The 19,674-nt window shown below is 46.7% G+C and overlaps 1 protein-coding gene across 1 annotated transcript in view; it reads right to left on the bottom strand.

The window, feature by feature from the left end:
• LOC147677796 (ATP-binding cassette sub-family C member 12-like) overlaps window positions 1-19,674 on the bottom strand; it is a 1,047,046-nt gene that overhangs the window by 988,647 nt on the left and 38,725 nt on the right. The window lies entirely within an intron of this gene.

Below are 19,674 nucleotides of genomic sequence, written 5' to 3'. Positions count from 1 at the left end.
GTACTGCAAGACTTGCGCCGGGTCTACCCCTAAACTATTCCAGGGTCTGCTCAAAACAGATAAACCTTTTATTGAGGCAGAGATCCCCTGTATTCATGCAGCCACCCTCGCGCCACCTCACAAGGGACATGTCTTTTAGAAGGGTAGAAATGGCCTCCTAGCCCACAAGGGCAGGTCTTCTGCATAGAGTGCTCTCCACAAGACCATGGCCACAGCTGTATGCCACACTCGGCCTATCTGTTGCATGCAGTATGGAAGGGAACCCGCTGCCATTTTCCCTATCATGAGGAGCTCTAGTAGTGTGTGTGAGTCACATGTGCCCGCCAGTAGAGATTTTTCTCAGGTCAGGTCATCATCAAGCTACTCCACCACATGCTGTTGTTGCATGGTCATGTAGTATAGGAAAAGATCAGGTAGCCTGAGGCCTCCGTCCCTCTAAGGGAGTTTCAGCATGCCTAGTTCTACCTGGCTCAGTCTACCTGCTCTTAATAGTGCCGACAGCAGCTTTTCCAGTTGTGTAAATGTGGAAGGTGTGACTGCGCATATATAGCACATATAGGTAGAGTGGCAAAAAGACCATTTTAGCCACTGAGATTCTTCCCAGCATGGATGATGGTAGCCTTTTTCAGAACTCAATTGACTTGGCCAGCATCCCCAGTATCCTACCCACATTAAAGTCATAATGGACCACAGGGCATCACAGGGCTCAGATCCCGCAATAGCAGAAAGTGTTTAGCCACCACTGCAACCCCAGTTCCTGCGGGAGAACCACATTCACCATCCTAGTCTAGCAAGTGGAAAGAGTTTGGGCTTAGCTCTGTATGTGCTTAGTCCTGACCCATCCACAAATCTGCTCAGCTATTCCAGCAATGTTGGAACTGACCATTCCAATTATGCAGGTACACCATGGTGTCATCTGCATAAAGTGAAACCATGTGGGGAGTACCACCGAGGCAGACCCCCTCACAGATGAGCAGCTCAACCGCTAATTTGAAAAGTGTAGGGGACAGAGGGCAGCCCTGTCTCGTCCCCTGTCAAAGCTCCCATGGTTCTGAAATCACACTTTCTGTGTGTACCCTTGCCACAGTTCATGTGTATAATAGCTGTACCAATTGAATGAAGTTGAGGATGAATCACATATTCTGCAGAACAGACCACAGAGACTGTCACCCGACCGCATCGAAAGCTCTTCCTATTTCAAGAGTTGCCACCATGTAACTGTCCTTTGAGGTGGCCAGCCTGTGCATAATATGATTAAACTGTCAAAGGTTTGGGCTGACATTGGTTAAAAGGGATATAGCAAGGATGTGGTAAGTGACGGCCCAACCTTCCCTCTCGGCCTGGAAGAAGGGGTTAGACTTCTGCATGGGATTAGAAATCCCAGTATTCAAGGCCAGGGGTTGCCCGCAAAAGCATCCCAAAATCTAGAAGAGATGGGCAGACTATGGGGGCCTAGATATGGACCCGGTACCGCCAGTAGATTCATCGGAATCTATAGTGTTATGCGGGCCTTTGGGATAGGAGATCTGAAGGGTGGTGGGGGAATTGATTTGTTGGAATGGATGAGGCAGTGGCAAACAAGACGTAGTAGTGAGTTAGTGCAACAGGGGTTCATTGTGTTTATGTTATATTGTTATTTGATATTGATGATAAGAAAAATGTATACCTCAATCGTCAATGATCATGATTTGCAATGTCTACTACGGCAGATGCTTCCTGGGTCAAGGAGCTCTACAATGTGTATGACTTATGACACAATAACATTTGTTTTCAAACTGCCAAAGGGTGTACATTGCGCTCCTCCCTGGGATAAACCCTATCTGGTCACAGTGTATCATTGTTTGGACCACTCGCAGGAGTCTTTTGGCCAGCACCGTACACAACTTTAGGTCAGTATTGAGTATAGACAGGGTCCTACAGGAGAAAAGCTCGGCAGCATCTTTCCCTTAGACATCAACACTATCATTGCCTCGCTAATAGTCCAGCAATTTTTTAAGGGTTACCGGCAGCAGCATCTGATATCATTCATTCAGAAGGCCATCAGTCCCCACCGTTTTTCGCCGCCTTCATGTTCACCCGCTCCTCCTTCAACTCTTCTAGCTCCAGGAGTTTTTGGTGCCCCGGCTCAACTGGAACTGGGCAGCCACCTGGAAATAGTCACGCAGAACTTCAGTGGCTGCCAATGGTGTTTGAGTAAAACCCTCCCGCAGAGAGTCAGGGGGCATTTAACTGATTTTGAGCCATCAGTACCATTACATCTTCCCCATGCAGTGATACGATGTGGGACTGCGGCCTATCCCTCTTCAACAACCATGCCAACATTCTGCGCACCTTGATGCCTTCCTAGGCCATTTTATTTGCCTATAGTGGGTGCATGAGTATTTCTCCAGTTGTTACCAAGCCTCTTCTATTTGGTGCTCGCTCTACACCAGCAGCTGACAGAAGCTAGGGTCCTGGTCTGTGTGGCTATCCCAATCCGTCTGTCTATGTTCCAGATCAGTGAGCTCTTGCTCCAGCTGCACCCACACCCCATGCAAATAGCCTATACACTCCCCCCTCAGTGCTGCTTTATAGGCCTCCCATTCAGTCAGCATATTGTCAGTAGTTTTGGAGTTCTCTGGGAAGAAGTGTCTTGTGAACTCCTTCATGTGTTCCAAAAACGCTTCATATTGGAGCACCTCAGTAGGGAACTTCCTAAGGGTAATTTTAGGCATGGTCTACCCAGACAGCAGAATGACAAGTAGTGGGGAGGGGTCCAATAAGTAACAGTTAAGGTACACTGAACTTTCAAGCAGATCTAGGTCCTCTACCCACCCTGGCATCATATCCAACCTGCTGTAAACCCCATGCACAGGAGAGCAATTTGAAAATCCACTAGCAACCGGATGTGGTGTCGCCAGATTTCCAACAAGTGGAGGTTCTCCATCACCTCCCTCAAAGAGGCTTCCAAGTGAGGCTTATGGCTTCGTTTAGGGGGTACTCTGTCCAGTCTCCAATTAAGTACACAGTTAAAGTCCCCGCCCTCCAAACATCTCATGTGTATGTTCAGAGCAATTAATTTCAGCATCTTAGGATAAAACATTTTGTCATCCACATTAGGTGCAGAGGGCTTTACAACGCAAGTGTCAAACACATCCAGTGTCCCTACAACAATAACAATAACATAGCACCCCTGGTGGTCCAGGTCTATCTCCTTCTGTAAGAAGAGGGCTCCATCTTCTATCCAAGTCACTACCCCTCAGGCATTATTGGAGTATGTAGCTGCAAACAAATGTCCCTGCCATTTTTTCCCCAAGTGTGTAGCCTCTGCCCTCAGCAGGTGAGTCTCCTGGAGGAGTGTCCCCAGTACCCTATATCTTTGCAAATATGAGTGCACCTGGTATCTTTTAATGCAGTTGTTTAGCGCCTGACATTCCATGTAATCGATGTCTGTTGGAACCGGAGGCCCCTGGTTGGCACAGGTATGCACTTGTGACTAGCAAGGACCCTCAGCTCCACGTCAGGGCAAGGGAACTACTCCTTCGAATAACCCCTGCTCACCCTCTAGGTAGTGTGGCGCGAGCAGACAAGGCTAATCCTCAGGGCGATAGTAAGTTAAGCATTCATGATCACACACAGTAAACCCACTGACTCACCACAAATGGACACCAGTCATATGGTTGTATCAAAAATACGATATAAAAGATAGATTCAAGCAGGATTATCACAAGACCAAATAACGTTTAGAAAGTTGAGGTCACCAGATTACAATAGGCAAACTTAGTCTTTCAATGTTCGTTGTTTAGCAAGGTACGATGACAGGGAAATAAGAACGTTACGGACCCTGGATCCGATATGAACTCGAGACGGAGTTCAAGTGTACCTTGCTGGTGGAAGTCCGAGGCGTTTCAGGCGCGGCTACTTGTGAGGGCGGACCCCGAACAAGGCCGACGGTTCTCCAGAGGATCTCTCCGGCTCAGTCCCCCTCGAGGAGCGAGGTGGAGGAGCTAGACTGTGGAGGGTTGTGGCGATCCGGGATCGATGCAGCTCACGGGGCGAGGCGCCGTTCAGGCCTGCGGGACGTACTACTTCTTAGCACGCCGGGTCGTACTCATGGATCTGTGAGGGGCGTCGAGTTCTCGGGCAGACGGGTGCAGCACCAGGCTTCCGGTACCACGGTACGGGGAGGCCTTTCTTGAGGTGCGGCACGAGCCTTGGTATGCAGGAGCGCAAAGCGAGACAGTCGGGTATGTTACGACGTACGGACCGTCCGAGGCTATGAAATGCTCTCCGTGCAGATTCCGGCTGGAGAAGATGAGAGGTAGGTTTCATCAAAAAGGATAGGACACTTGTAACCACTTACTCCAAGAAATATATTGAAATATATTGAAAAACCCTCATAAACGTTGTGTTTCACGAGAAGCGGTATATCTTATTCTCCGCCCCACACAAACGTTATGGCAACAGTCATTGGGTTTTTACATTCAGTATCTTGCCAGCCTCACCCGAGGCAATCTCTGGTTTTATCGTGGCAGTGTCCAGAGAAAGTTTGAGTGACCCCACTGAAGCTGAAAAAGTGAGTAAAATAGTTTCCAAGCGATGCTGTATTTTAGTCAAATCGCTGGACCACTAGTTAAAAATGTAAGGGTATGCTCTGGGGATAATTATGAATCCTTAGCATAAGTCATTAGGACAGAAAAAACGTCAACATGTTTCTGCTCTCTTGGCCCGTGGGTCTAAGAGCATTCGTCAGGACAAATAACAACAATGAACACACACGGTTAAAAGTATACTGTCACTTTTTTGTGACATGAGTGGGTCAATACAACATAATAGTCTTACCCATGTAGGTTCTGAATAGTCACCTAGAGGATTAGAAAGGAAAGGGGGTGACAGGTGGCATTTTAACAGTTTGCTGTTAAAAAACGTGGTCAATAAGAACATGCATTGTGTTTATCCAAAAATTATACGCTCATATTAGAGACATTATATACGAATTTTAGGAAACAAAACAACATAAATGACATCATGGCGAGTTAAATCAAGGAGCTGAATATCAGCGGTACGTAGTGCACAGAAAGCTATATCATTTGTGACTTGTATAACTATTAAATCATACCTCTATTTAAGGTGTACACAGAATGAACCTGGATAGGGAAAAACGGAAGTAATATGAAAATGCTACTCACACGGAGTATTTGGTGCTCAATTACCTCATGTGAGGTCTTACCTTTAGGTAATTGTTACCAGGTCCCGTCAGGAGGTACGGACTTTTAGTCCCAGGCTATAAAAACACCAAGAGGGGGGTTTTTTGTAAAGTTGCTGTCTGCCGGTGGCATTGGGGCAGCGAGCGGTAGGGAAAACACTCACCCGCGTTGGAAGCGTGTTCCGCGTCTTGTGCTGGCTCTGCCTCCTGGACGCTAGGAGCACGCTTCCGATGGCGTTTTCTTCGTTATCGGCCATTGCGCTAGAAAGAGGACTACTTTGCAAAAGATCGAGTGACCAGATTAAACTCAAAATTGAACACATTAACTTCCTTCGAATGCACTAATTTTCATTTTAGCGTTAATAGGAAAAGGAGTTTATAATTACCATAACGCCAATTGGGAAGCACAAAATTTGAAAAAGATGTGAAACAAATGTGAAAAAACAGTTCTCGTGTTAGACTTGCATCTATATGTAGTATTTCAACGTGCAAAGTGGTGCCATGAGATTTCATCATTCAAACCATACTGATTTGTTTTCAGACGGTCAACCCAACGTTGTTCTTTTTCATACAGTACCTTTTCAACATTGGGTGTCCCTTCTGGTATTTTTTCAATGACAGTCCATCTCAAGTCCTCAATGCTGTGATTTTGCTCAACGAAATGGGAACAGAGTTTAGTGGTGTTCTTTTTAAGGCGAATATTACTTTTATGTTCCCCTATTCGTAATTTTACCTTCCTGCAAGTCATCCCGATGTATTTCTTTTCACATGGACAGGTGACCATATAGATCACATGGGATGAATTGCAGTTACTATGTTGTCTCTGTGTCCAATTCAGTGTAGGGGAAAGTTGTAATGTTTTTGAGCTGGTGGTTGATTTACAGGCCAAACATGAACCACATGGATAATGTCCTGTTACAGGGGCCATGTGGGCATTTCTAATTGGTTTGGCTAGGATGGCTTGTCTGGGGCGAGTATGGACCAACATATCACGTAAGTTCTTGGTTCGTTTATTTGCAAAGCGTGGTTTTGGCCAATTGAATTGTCCTGTATTTACAATGTGCCAGTTCTTCTGAATGAGTTTGTTCACTTGGTATGATGCCGGGCCAAACGTAGTCACACAGGTCATGAGGTCCGCATTTTCTTTTTTTTTTTTTTTCGAATGTAGTGAGAAGGTTTTCTCTTGGTTGATTCAGGGCTCTTTTTTGGCACTTTTTTATGGTTGATGTTTTGTACTCCCTTTGTTGTAATCTGATGCTGAGATCTTTTGACTGGACAAGATAGTCAGTTTTTTGGCTACAATTTCTTTTGAGACGTAAAAACTGGCTGTATGGTAAATTGTCCCTTAACGGTTGGGGATGGTAACTTTTATAGGACAATAAGCTGTTCTTGGCCGTCGGTTTTCTGAATGTTTTTGTCTCAATTTTGTTTTCCTTTGAGTATATAGTCAGATCTAAAAAGTCAATGCTTTCTTTATCAGCTATATATGTAAATCGAAGCCAGGGATCGCGTGTGTTGAGCCATTCCACAAATAGTTTCAGGTCGTGGTTATTGTGCCAGATCAAAAGAACGTCATCAATATAACGTTTCCAGTAGAGTATACTGGAAACGTAAGGGTTGGTTTGTGTCAGTACGTGGTTGGTTTCGAACTTACTCACGTAGAGTCCTGCCACTGAGGGGGCAAAGGCACTCCCCATTGAAGTCCCGTGGCTCTGTAAGAACAGCTGTTCTTCAAATTCAAAATAATTCTCCGTGAGTGCCATCCGGCAACACTCGAGGACAAAGTGTCTTGGTGTCCTAAAATCCCAAGTTTCCATGAAGAGAACATCCTCCAACATTTCCAAAGTCTCTTTTTGGGGTAGACTGGTGTAAAGGGATTCGATGTCTAATCCCACTAGGAGCATCGTTGTGGGGTCAAAAGGTTGGTCTTTGAGTTGATTTAACAAATCTCTAGTATCTTGTAAATACGTGGGTGTTTTTTTGACCAGAGGCTGGAGGAATTAGTCTGCAAATTTAGAGAGAGGTTCTAGTACTGATCCTATGCCGCTAACTATTGGGCGGCCTGGTGGTGGTGTTCTGTTTTTATGTGTTTTGGGTAGCGAGTAAAAGTATGGAGTTTTTGGATTGTCTGTCAGTAAGAAATCCGCTTCTTTTTTGCTTACCCAGCCATTTGTTTCGGCTTCATACACCATCATAGCGATAGTCGTTTTCAATCTTGGTGTAGGATCCGTATCAATTCTAGTGTAGAATTTATCATCCGAAAAAGAAAATGCGGACCTCATGACCTGTGTGACTACGTTTGGCCCGGCATCATACCAAGTGAACAAACTCATTCAGAAGAACTGGCACATTGTAAATACAGGACAATTCAATTGGCCAAAACCACGCTTTGCAAATAAACGAACCAAGAACTTACGTGATATGTTGGTCCATACTCGCCCCAGACAAGCCATCCTAGCCAAGCCAATTAGGAATGCCCACATGGCCCCTGTAACAGGACATTATCCATGTGGTTCATGTTTGGCCTGTAAATCAACCACCAGCTCAAAAACATTACAACTTTCCCCTACACTGAATTGGACACAGAGACAACATAGTAACTGCAATTCATCCCATGTGATCTATATGGTCACCTGTCCATGTGAAAAGAAATACATCGGGATGACTTGCAGGAAGGTAAAATTACGAATAGGGGAACATAAAAGTAATATTCGCCTTAAAAAGAACACCACTAAACTCTGTTCCCATTTCGTTGAGCAAAATCACAGCATTGAGGACTTGAGATGGACTGTCATTGAAAAAATACCAGAAGGGACACCCAATGTTGAAAAGGTACTGTATGAAAAAGAACAACGTTGGGTTGACCGTCTGAAAACAAATCAGTATGGTTTGAATGATGAAATCTCATGGCACCACTTTGCACGTTGAAATACTACATATAGATGCAAGTCTAACACGAGAACCGTTTTTTCACATTTGTTTCACATCTTTTTCAAATTTTGTGCTTCCCAATTGGCGTTATGGTAATTATAAACTCCTTTTCCTATTAACGCTAAAATGAAAATTAGTGCATTCGAAGGAAGTTAATGTGTTCAATTTTGAGTTTAATCTGGTCACTCGATCTTTTGCAAAGTAGTCCTCTTTCTAGCGCAATGGCCGATAAGGAAGAAAACGCCATCGGAAGCGTGCTCCTAGCGTCCAGGAGGCAGAGCCAGCACAAGACGCGGAACACGCTTCCAACGCGGGTGAGTGTTTTCCCTACCGCTCGCTGCCCCAATGCCACCGGCAGACAGCAACTTTACAAAAAAAAACCCTCTTGGTGTTTTTATAGCCTGGGACTAAAAGTCCGTACCTCCTGACGGGACCTGGTAACAATTACCTAAAGGTAAGACCTCACATGAGGTAATTGAGCACCAAATACTCCGTGTGAGTAGCATTTTCATATTACTTCCGTTTTCCCTATCCAGGTTCATTCTGTGTACACCTTAAATAGAGGTATGATTTAATAGTTATACAAGTCACAAATGATATAGCTTTCTGTGCACTACGTACCGCTGATATTCAGCTCCTTGATTTAACTCGCCATGATGTCATTTATGTTGTTTTGTTTCCTAAAATTCGTATATAATGTCTCTAATATGAGCGTATAATTTTTGGATAAACACAATGCATGTTCTTATTGACCACGTTTTTTAACAGCAAACTGTTAAAATGCCACCTGTCACCCCCTTTCCTTTCTAATCCTCTAGGTGACTATTCAGAACCTACATGGGTAAGACTATTATGTTGTATTGACCCACTCATGTCACAAAAAAGTGACAGTATACTTTTAACCGTGTGTGTTCATTGTTGTTATTTGTCCTGACGAATGCTCTTAGACCCACGGGCCAAGAGAGCAGAAACATGTTGACGTTTTTTCTGTCCTAATGACTTATGCTAAGGATTCATAATTATCCCCAGAGCATACCCTTACATTTTTAACTAGTGGTCCAGCGATTTGAATAAAATACAGCATCGCTTGGAAACTATTTTACTCACTTTTTCAGCTTCAGTGGGGTCACTCAAACTTTCTCTGGACACTGCCACGATAAAACCAGAGATTGCCTCGGGTGAGGCTGGCAAGATACTGAATGTAAAAACCCAATGACTGTTGCCATAACGTTTGTGTGGGGCGGAGAATAAGATATACCGCTTCTCGTGAAACACAACGTTTATGAGGGTTTTTCAATATATTTCAATATATCTCTTGGAGTAAGTGGTTACAAGTGTCCTATCCTTTTTGATGAAACCTACCTAGTTATGGGGAACAGATAGGACACCCATTCCTCTTCCCTCATTTTGATGAAATACTCGAAGATGAGAGGTACACAGCGCGCTCCGTAAGCGGCGAGGTGACAGGGGAGCAGGCGGCCCGGCACTGAAGCGGAGAGCGACTCAAGGATGAGCGGGGCTCTCTACGGCGGGGCGACCAAGCTCCGAGCTGTCATGACCTGGGAGGGGGCAAAGGCACCCGAGTCATAACTCTGGCGAGGGAATAAGAACTGAGGCCCAACAGCAGTCGGGCACAAGCAGATAGAACCCAATGGTCCTGGGGTTCCGTTCAGGGGGAAAGCTCTCGATCAAGCCCTTGGAGATCGTTTCAGGCACAAGTCTACAAAGTCCTCTCTGGTCCTTTCCTCTCCGTTCTCAGCAAGGCACCACTGCAGGCCAGTCCAACAGGATACAGACTGGTTTCCGTCCTTCAGCTTCTCTTGGTCCTTCTAGTCAGGCAGAGGTTCGTCATGGTCAAAACTGGATCTGAGAAACAAAATCCCGCGCACACAAATTAAGTACAAGCAAGTAGAGTGCTGCTTTATATGATTAACAGTAACAAAAGTCCAACGTAGGTTCAATGATGTATATCTCCTTTTATTTGGTCGTCACACCAGTAGAAATTCACAGCCAGCCGACACGTGTTTCGTTATAGGTCTATACAAATCTAGACACTATAACTCTTCAGGGCTCAATGGCTGGATCATTATCTGTAAGGGCCCTAGTCCGGTGATAATTCCAACCCGGCAGGGTAACCTATTAGTAGGAGGATGACGGCATAGTGGTTCAGATGAAGAGGTTCAATTCAATCTGTCTTGAAGGGACACCAAACTGCAATGAGTCTGTTATAAAAACCAATCAACGGTCCAAATCGTGAGGTGAAGAAAATATTTCACAGTGCAGCACACGGGTACGTGTGGAGTCCAGATTCTAGGTCGAATCACCCTCGGTATTGTTCGCGTCCCCGACCCGGAAAACTGGATCTGATTTGTAAGGAGCGGAGCTCCTATATTTATACTGCGTTTCTTTTGTCTTTGCAGGCCAGGGGGCCTGAGCCTGGTTCAACTCGGTTCTGGAGTACTTTGTTGACAGGACGCTGCCGTCTTCTTTCAGGGTGCAGGGCAGAGACATCAGACGCTCCGCAGGAGGTGGAGCCAGCATTGTGGTGGTGGAGCACAACCCTATTCAGAGTCAAGGACTACTCCGCCCACCCATCCTGGTGTAAGCACCCCATTCACCACCTGGAGCACCCGACTATCCCCGGGAATCTCCCAGCCCTGTCACTCACGCAAACCCAGACAGCAAATACACATCCTGTCAGAGGCGGGCTGAACAGTTAGGCGAGCAAAGGCTAACTTTCTAAAATTAGCGTTTGCAAACACAGGATATTAAAATAAACCTTACTAAAGGAAGTATTTTATTATTCTGAGTTCAGGCATACTAAACTCGACCAACTACCGTGTTCCCTGAGCCTGCCGGTACTATAGCGTGTAATAGCTCAGACAGCTCATCTGGCCTAAGAGAACAGGTAGCCCTTCAATAGTGAAGAACGAGAAAAGGGCGGTAATTCACTACTAGGACATGCCACACTCTAGGCTTGTCCTACCTTACGCTTACAATGCACCCTGCCCGTAGGCCTACTATAGGGGTGACTGATATGAAGGTGAGGGAAGGTTCTGGGACTGGCAAGTGTGGACACTTGCGCAGTCAGCGTGACAGTACGAGACTGCACGCGGGGTCAGCAATGGCGGACCCGAGACATATCTTTACGAGGCCGCTTCTGTGGGTGGCGCAACCAGCGCTGCAGGCCCACTGGCAGCATTTGTATCTACACGCCCCAGCACTCCTCGTGCCCTTTACGGTGGGACTGACAGTAAACCAAATAATCCAATCGGGGAAATCAATTACACATACACTTTACATTGGGAGCACTTGCACTGCGGCACGGATCGGCCGTGGCGCAGTGCCCTGAGCATCGAACACCAGCAAAACATCTGAGGCACATCAGCAAAAAGTGGAAGGGAAACTCACGCCAAGGTGGCAGGTCTAACAATGTCCTATTCGTAATTTAGTAGTGAAGTTTTGGGGGGTGTCTTCCCCCATTGTAGGTCACTAATAAGGAGGTTGAATGGGCTTCTAAAGCTTACAGGCCAGGCATGACTCGTAAGGCGCTGCACATGTATCTTGATTGCCCTTCTAATAAACAGTGAAAAAGACCCTAACTAAACTCCGCTAAGTCTTCATTCCTCCTCCTTAACTTTAGAAAGACATCTTCCTAATCCTAACTTGGGCCCTGCCCAGGTGTAACATCGAGGTGTCCACTCAAGGACCCCCACACACAGAATCCTTCTCCCGCCTGGCACAACTAAACACTATTCCTCCTGTCTCTAAGCCAGGATAATAATAAAAGAAGGTAAAAAAGTAAGAACAAAGGGGCCGATTATGATCTCAGTCGGAAAGCCTCAGGTTTCACTCTGTCTGCCTTAATTACAATTTAGGCGGTCAGAAGTGAAACCTGCTATTCATTCCAGCTGGTTTCTGACAGACTCCAGGAGCCCGTCGGCCAGTCAGAAACCGGCCCGTATTCCATATGGACGGTGTTTTACACCGTCCGGATCAAGATGCTTAGTTTCCAGCAGGCTTTCCATGGCAAGCCTGTTGGAAAGCAAGTTTGGGGGCCCTGCTTCTGTTTTGCACTGTGTGACAGGCACCCTTAGGTGCCGGTCATGCAGTGCAGGGATGAACACAACCTCTCATTTCCCTATGGGAGCTTGTGCTATGGCCGGGACGTAGCATATCCTCTGATAGAGAAATGTGAATATGCGACCGCACCATGTGTGGTCGCATCGTAATTAGGTGGTCGGGACTGCCGACCAGAGGTCGGTCAGACCGATTACCACAACATTGTCGGGAGGATGGAAGTTCTTCCAACATCGTCATAAGTCCCAACGTGTGCAAACACAGTGATGCCCGGTCCACCCCAATGGGACGCCTCCGGGATGGTGCCAAATTGCCAGCAAATAAAGCCCTAGTTGGGAAGTGGAGTAGTTGGGTTGTGAGACCTGTTGCTCTGCCCCTTCCATGTAGTGAAGTGCTACCCACTGTCTTGCACTACTTGACCAACCGCAGGGTTTCTCAGGTATCTGGCCAAATATAGAGCAACCCTCCCTAAGCAGGTGTCATCAGTCATATCATGATCCGAGTAGTCCTTTGGTGAGTCTCTATAGATTCCTTCCTGCTCCTGTAGCCTACAGGCTATCATTTCGAGCATCACACCCTCAACATTGAGAGCTCCCTAGCCTCGGCGTGCCTTGTCCCAAACCTCTAGCCAGTCCCGTACTTCCATAGGGTTCTCATAAAAGTAGCCTTTACCTTGGGTTGGGTAGGGAAGAGCAAAACATATTAGAGATTCATAGCTCTCAATTTCATTTTCACCTCTGAGTAGAATTGTTTATTTAATTGCACTTTCCTGGTATATTCTAGATAGATGGAATTGTCATGTAGTTCCTTATAATGCATTGGATCTGCATGTTTAGACAACATAAACTAAGGGATTGGTTCTAGACTGATTCCAGACACCCCCAAAGGATATGTTAGCCTTTAGACAAGCTAGCTCACAGAGCCACTATAAACCCCCTAACCTTACCAAGAAGCAAATAGTTTCTGGAAACTATTTAACATGACAACCCTTGATCCTTAAGGGATCATGGAAACAGTACAGTACTTTTCGCTCAGTCATTCATACTCACTTCGTCTCAGAGAGATATACAGAAGAAACAGTGGGGACTTTTTCAATAAGCATTTATTGAACCAGCGTAATTCTAGATTAAAATACATGTGCTGTGACAACCATTAGACAGAAACAGATATGTACGATTGCAAGCACCAACAGAGTAAATAAAAGGTAGACCTCTACCATGGTGCTCAAACAGTGAGCATATGCAGGCATATAGATACATAGCAATAATTAAGCATACTCCTAGGATGCGAATCATAGCTAAGTGTACCCAGCATGTATGTAGGTGTGAAGCCAAGAATGCCCGTAGGAAAGAGCCAACCCCATTACCTGATGTGATTGAACGAAGGACTCCGTCTTGGTCTCGAATTGGACACCCGGCAAGGGATAACAGACCACTGTGTGCTGGAGTTTCTGTGTGTAGGGACTCCAGACTCTTGTTTTAGCATTGAGGCTTCTCCTCTGGTTTGTCCAGCGAAGATGTGGTGCTTATATGCACAAAAGGTATCCTCAGGGGGTCTACCAAGATGTGTAATGGTACTGTGGGCCTGTCGTCCAAGGACGATGGTAGTGGTGACGTTTGTACAGGGTTATTATACAGAAGATGGAAATCCTGCTGTGTGATACTAAGAATCCTCATGCATAATAAATTAGGCTACTTTTAAAAGAAAACCACAAAATATTTATTTGACACATAACTAGGAAAAGGGTCAGCACCAGAGCCATTATGTAGAGAAAGGCAGAACAAATGTAGGTAGAAGGTCATGCAGCTGCCTAGGCCCATATTGGGGTACATTGGGGCTCATAACAGAATTAGTCCTATTTTTAAAGGCTAGGTGGTCAGCCTTCCGGGCCGCCAATATGATACAGTATCAATATTCATAACTCAAAAGACAGACAATTAAAGTTCTAGATGGAGTGCTCGGCGGAGGCAGCATCTGGGCCTATGCACCTGCTCCAGCACAAGCACAGTGGAGAGGCCTCTTGGTCACAATTCACTGCAAATCCAGATGTAAAAAATAGACACAGCAACAGGCACACTTTGCCCTCTCTGGAAGATACAGGTAGAGTACATGTTTGCAGTGTGGGTGATTCTCCATATCCAAGGCCCTTTCATCCAACATATTGACTGCTTATTTTATAGAGGTCACCTATTCCTTCAGTGCTTTCCCTTCAGTTTGTAGATCTGAACCCTCCATGGTGTGGACTCTCTCAGCTATATTACTTAAGTCTGTGAGCAGTACCAAGTTCACATCTACAATTTTTTTTGCTATTCTCATCTCTAATACTTCTCAGGGGCTCTGGATAGCGGCGTACAGTTCAGTCTGTGAGGACTCCTCAGACTGACCTCCATGCTCTTGTGCCATCTAGATTCCACCAGGCGTGTAGTACAGTGAGGAGCAGTGTATTGCATTATGGTACTATTCTGTTGTGGCATGGGGGTTTTGTCTTTAACTATGATTGTAAACAAAACAGGTGATGGACAGAATGTGGATCAATGTCACACATTCACCCCAGTCCAAAGATCTGGGCCCAAATCCATCGTTTTTTTGCACTCCACACCACCCTGGGTTAGACAATGGCGATATGCAAATCAGCTCTGACCCTGTGCCCCATGGGAACAGTCCAGTCCGAACTACAAAAGCCATGTCTTTCCCAGAACGGAATCAAGCATCCGAGGACCGGACCGGTTTCGAGGTAACACCTCTCATCAGCCCGGCTAACTTGACTCCAGTGGTGTGGAGTGCCTGGGACCCACGTCTGAGCATCCCCAGCGCACTTATGGCGGCAATTGCAAACAAAACAGGTGATGGACAGAATGTGGATCAATGTCACACATTCACCCCAGTCCAAAGATCTGGGCCCAAATCCATCGGTTTTTTGCACTCCACACCACCCTGGGTTAGACAATGGCGATATGCAAATCAGCTCTAACCCTGTGCCCCATGGGAACAGTCCAGTCCGAACTACAAAAGCCATGTCTTTCCCAGAACGGAATCAAGCATCCGAGGACCGGACCGGTTTCGAGGTAACACCTCTCATCAGCCCGGCTAGCTTGACTCCAGTGGTGTGGAGTGCCTGGGACCCACGTCTGAGCATCCCCAGCGCACTTATGGCGGCAATTGCAAACAAAACAGGTGATGGACAGAATGTGGATCAATGTCACACATTCACCCCAGTCCAAAGATCTGGGCCCAAATCCATCCGGGTCCCAGGCACTCCACACCACTTGGAGTCAAGCTAGCCGGGCTGATGAGAGGTGTTACCTCGAAACCGGTCCGGTCCTCGGATGCTTGATTCCGTTCTGGGAAAGACCCTGACTGACGACCTGGCCGCACTACAACTCACTCAACGAGTGAACACTCCAACCCATACGAAGGGTCACCTCTTAGATCCAGTATTTAGCAACTGTGCGGAGCTCTCAACTGAACCCCCTTTCCCCCTCCCCTGGACTGACCATTCTTTGGTGCCCTTCACCTGGTTCACTGAGAAACCCATTCTCCCAACCCCCTCGACTAGATACGCGAGATCGTGGGCACGGTTACAAGTGGATGAATGGACAAATAAACTATTGGAAAATCTTCCCTCAAATAACGAAGACCCTTGTCTGGCAAACCAGGAGTACGAAAGCTGGATTCTGCACTCCCTCGAGACCATCCTCCCCCTTAAGAAATCATCGGCTAAACGACCCCACAAAACAGCACCATGGTATACGGAAGCCCTTAGAGACAAAAAGCGACACTGCCGAAAAGCAGAAAGAAAATGGCGCTCAAACTACTCTATGGAGGACAAAACCAGATATTGGGAAGAAATAAAAACATATAAAGAGGAGATAAAAACTGCCCAAACAATATACTTCTCCAACAAGATCCTATCCTCAAATTCCAAACCCAGGGAAATCTTCCAAACCCTGCAGAAACTGATCAAACCACCCCCCTCTAGCGTTCACGAGGAGAAATCAACCGCCCAATGTAACGATCTGGCAGAATTCTTCTCGGCCAAAGTAAACAAGATATACACTTCTTTCCCAACTAGCACTGCCTCTCCAATAGCTCATGACAACAACAGGGGGTCAGACCTTGAGCCAGCCTCCTCACCCACACTTGACCACTTCCCCTCCATGGACCTGGAAGCGGCTGAATCTATGGCTCGGAAAGTGAAATCCGGCTCACCAACCGACCCGGCCCCCCCAGAAACAATGTTACTGGCATCTCAGACGGTTCTACCCATTATCAAGAATCTCGTGAATGCATCCATTGACTCGGCCACTGTTCCTCCTGCCTGGAAACAGGCAATGGTTCGAGCACTAATAAAAAAGCCACAGCTAGATCCCTCGGACTTCGCCAACTACCGCCCGATCTCACTACTCCCCTGGGTGAGCAAAATTGCGGAGAAGTACATCAATCTCCAACTGGTCAGCTATCTGGAAAGCAATCAGCTGTTAGACCCCACCCAGACAGGGTTCAGGCCTAAGCATGGAACAGAGTCCGCCCTCCTTATGGTCGTTGAGGAGTCCAGGAAAATCATTGATCAAGGAGGATCAGTGGCAGTGGTCCTCCTTGATCTTAGCGCGGCCTTTGACACGGTCAGTCATAACACCTTACTGAACCGTATATCAAACGTCGGCATCGTGGACAAGGCCTGGCTCTGGATAAAATCTTTCCTAAGCAATAGTTCGTTCCAGGTGTTTGACGGACAAGCAGTCTCCTCCAGCATACCCCTGAAGTGTGGAGTCCCCCAGGGCTCCTCTCTTAGCCCTGCGCTTTTTAATATCTATATGAGGCCACTGGCTGAGGTAGTTCGTCCGTATGGAGTCAAGATCATATCCTATGCGGACGACACACAGCTGGTGGTCTCCTTAGCGCAGGAAGCCCAACACTCTCCGTCGGGGGGCCTAACCAAATGCCTGGAGGAGGTGAAGTCCTGGATGACCCTGTCCTCACTAAAGCTGAACGGGGACAAAACGGAGCTTATGCTGTTAGGCCCGGCCGATCCGACCCTTTTCAAGTCATTATGGCCCACCTGTCTAGGCTCCCCCCCGGTTCCGAAAGATAACATCAAAAGCCTGGGGGTATGGCTGGACAGGAATCTGACTCTTAACACTCAGGCCACAAAGCTCTCCGCCACCTGCTTTGGACTTCTCCGGACTCTGAAGTAGGTTCTCCCCTTGCTCCCTATGGAGGCAAAACAAACAGCCATACAGGGCATAATACAATCACGCCTGGACTCAAATAACGCCCTTTATCTGGGAGCCCCAGAGTACACATTGAATAAACTACAACGGGTACAGAACTGTGCGGCCCGTACCCTACTGCAAATTCCACGCAGAACCCCAGTCAGAGAGGCACTGACCAGCCTTCACTGGCTGCCAGTACGAAAAAAAGTCACCTTCAAAGCAATGTGTATCGCCCACCAGGCCTTTTGGGACTCGGGCCCCAAAATCATGCGTAGCCTAGTTAGCCAATATCATCCAGGCAGAGACCTACGCTCTAGTCAGGCTTTTATGGCAACAGTCCCCAGAATTAAAAGGACTAGAGCAGGCGGAAGAATGTTCACCTTCAACGCCTCAAAAATCTGGAACTCCCTTCCCCTTCACCTGAGATCGAATCCTAATCTTGCCTCCTTCCGCAAGCAACTTAAAACACATCTGTTCAAATCCCCGTAATCATTCAGCCCCCTCCCCCCTCCTCCCAGTTCTGCCAGCCTTACTACACCCTCTTCTGGTTCCTTTAGCGCTTGGACGCCCCAGGGCAGCAATCGCGCTGTATATAAATTCATTTTCATTCATTCATTCATTCAAAGATCTGGGCCCAAATCCATCCGGGTCCCAGGCACTCCACACCACTTGGAGTCAAGCTAGCCGGGCTGATGAGAGGTGTTACCTCGAAACCGGTCCGGTCCTCGGATGCTTGATTCCGTTCTGGGAAGGACATGGCTTTTGTAGTTCGGACTGGACTGTTCCCATGGGGCAACAGGGTCAGAGCTGATTTGCATATCGCCATTGTCTAACCCAGGGTGGTGTGGAGTGCAAAAAAACGATGGATTTGGGCCCAGATCTTTTGACTGGGGTGAATGTGTGACATTGATCCACATTCGGTCCATCACCTGTTTTGTTTGCACTTAACTATGATTGTGCCACCCAAGATGAAAAGCAAGCAGGCCATGTGGCTCAAGCACTCACAAGTCTGGGGCAGGGAGCCCTGGCTCCCCCTTGCCCTCTATCAACAGCTCAAGCAAAGGTCTGGGCGTAGGCAATCAAAACACTCATAAGGCTTGGGCAGTTGCAGCAAGAGGTCAGGAATCTTGTGGTCACCAGGATGAGAGTCAGTTTTCACCCCCTACTCCCAATCGGGTTTGAAGTATAATGCAGTCAGGATCACAGAGGATTAATCCTGGGGTTGCTGGAGCAGTCAGAGCCCACATCTATTCTGCCTTTATGCCAAGCTATGCTCGCCATCCCTGATATTTACAAATGACACATTTATTCTTTGTAACGCTTTGAATCAATGAGTGTATTCCTGGGTGAAGCAGTTTTTTTGATCACATGCTTAAGTTTTACAGAAGGATGCAATTTACACAGAATCTCAAAATTATGTTGACTTCACTTTGTATACCAACCTCCTACTGGCACTGTTCACCTTTTTCGAGCAGTTGTTGCTATAGATATATAATGGTAGAATTGAATACACCTACTTCTCTCATGTGACTACAGTTCAAATTCAGAAAGCCTTTCACGAAGTCACGCCACACCAAGACTAGGTTTTTGATATCACTATTGGGGCAATTAATGATGTTTTTGTGGAAACAGATAACAATTGAGGTACTGGGTTTTTCAGAACCGGTACTAATCCGGTAACCCAGCGGTGTCAGGGCAACACCCAAAGACCCCGGATTCCCCTGTCTTGGCAAACAGAGACACGGGATACTTCTTGATGACGTCAAAGACCAAAGTTTATTGGTTGCAACCAGGGACAGAGATCTACGAAGCACACACGGGTAGTTCGTCAGAGACTGCACACTTAGATAAACGGAGCTCGGCCTTTTATGCCGAAAATCATGCCTCTGGCAACGTTACAATTTACATTTGGTGCATACAAACTGACCAATAGCAATGTAGCATTTCAAAAGTAGCAAATGATGACAGTCAAAGACAATCCCATTTTCCGTTGTCCAGCCCACCAAAAACGATCGCACACATGCTTGGTTTCCTGTTCGATCAGGCTGGACAAACCCATCGTAAACCCTTCAACCCAGATCGATGAACATGTCGTAAAGGAAAGGCAGAAACAGATGGAAAGGAGATAGAGGAGTGGGAACGGTGTACCATAAACTCGGACACGTCCTGCCCTTTGATCTTTATCAGGCCAGCTGCTGAACAAGGAACTGGCTCAGCGGGATTCGCCCCAGGCGAGGAGTCAGTTCGGCCAGGTCAACCAGAAGT

Source organism: Lissotriton vulgaris, chromosome 12 (assembly GCF_964263255.1).
Source record: "Lissotriton vulgaris chromosome 12, aLisVul1.2, whole genome shotgun sequence".
NCBI classification, from domain to species: Eukaryota; Metazoa; Chordata; class Amphibia; order Caudata; family Salamandridae; genus Lissotriton; species Lissotriton vulgaris.
The sequence above is the reverse complement of the archived record's forward strand: the minus strand, read 5'-3'. Positions and strand labels throughout refer to the sequence as shown.